Here is a 1,609-nt window from a genome sequence, read left to right as displayed (position 1 = left end):
CTGAACCAAAACCCAAGGACGTTTGGTGAATAAACTAAGATAATGCCAGATAGCAAGGAACAAAGCAAGGCCAGCTCATTAAATCGGGAATGGGTAATTTTGGCAAGGGGAGATCACAACCACTGACTCACCACCCACCTACCCAAAAAACTCACTGATTCAAAAGAGGAGAAAGACTGAGCATGAGGACTAATTAGCAAAAGAAGTGAGAGAATCATTTAATCAGTAGAAGATAAAATACTGGTTAAGAAGAGAACTCTGTGACTTGTAGCCAGTGAACATAAATGCCTTTGTGTATAAATAGTGAAAAGTTTTGGTAGTCGCTGTGCTGGCTTTGTGGATTTGCCACCCAGCACTTCCTTCTGTGCAGAGCTGTAAATAAACCAAATACCTCAATTCTGTGTGTGGATCAGCCTCCTGCACACAGGACTAAAAAAGCCATTTCGGGACAAGAGTACGACTTAGAATGTCATTCAGAGTGCTCTCCTGTACAATTAAGTGCAAGTATAAGGTGGTGAAAGAGGCCAGGAGAGCTTAGAGCTGTGGTGTCCTGCTGCAGCCTGTGCCCAGCCTGGCTGTGTGTCACATCCTGCCACCCACAGCCAGAGCTTGGGAACAGGCCCTGTCTGAATCACTGCCAGGTGAGGAATGAGGGAAAAGGGCTGGGTCTAGACAAGTGTGACTGCTGTGCAGTCAGACCCATGGACCTGAGTAAGGCAGTTTGAAACCCACCAAAACAGCCAGGAATCAAGAACAGCAGATCACTCGAGGTTATGGACAAAACCAGAGGGAGTGAGAACTAAGGGGTGATCCTGCATCCAACTTGCAAAACCCCTGACTGAACAAAGAATACTGATGTTGCTTAACAGCTTAGAGCCTATTAACAACAAAGAAAAAATCCCAAAACACAAAAAAATGAGGACAGGAAAGCAAAGGCAGCAGAAGAGGAAGCATCCTGACCCAGTGATGTTGAGGAAATACCACAAGGTCATGAGAAACAACTTGGAACTGTCCTGAAGCAGTGCATAACAGAGACAAATCACACTGTGTGTCAGCTTTCTTGTCACCCACATCCAACAACCTCAGCCATACCCTGCAGCCTCTGGCAGCCAAGGCACAGCCCAGGTGAATGGTGGCATGGTTGCCCACCCTGGCTGGGCTGGAAAGTCTCACTGGGAGGTGGAAAAAACATCCCTCTCGTGTGGAGGGGGCCCTCACCCATGTGCTTTTTGCATGGAGGGATGAGGAGGCTGAAAGGGCCCCTGGATGGCACAGGACCAGCATCCCCAGCAGGCGAGAGTGGGGCACAGCAGCTTGAACCAGCAGGTTCTGCCCCAGGCATGAGTGAACTGACTCACTGAGATGCCTTTTTGTGGGGGAGGAAAGGTACGTTTTTGCTCAAAGGCAGTTATTTCCAAATGCCGCTGCCATTTGTCCCTGATATCCTATTACACAGTACAGCCAAGGAAGGAGGAGCTCAGCTGTGTTGTGACAAGTTTGGTTTCTGGTGTGCACTAAACATAACAGGGAAATGAAAGGAAAAAACCCAACACATTGCATTATTATTTCCAGAGCTATCACAAACCTGTCACCTTAAGAGTATGAATTT

The sequence above is a fragment of the Corvus brachyrhynchos genome, unplaced genomic scaffold (assembly GCF_000691975.1).
Source record: "Corvus brachyrhynchos isolate BGI_N302 unplaced genomic scaffold, ASM69197v1 scaffold413, whole genome shotgun sequence".
NCBI lineage: Eukaryota > Metazoa > Chordata > Aves > Passeriformes > Corvidae > Corvus > Corvus brachyrhynchos.
The sequence above is the reverse complement of the archived record's forward strand: the minus strand, read 5'-3'. Positions refer to the sequence as shown.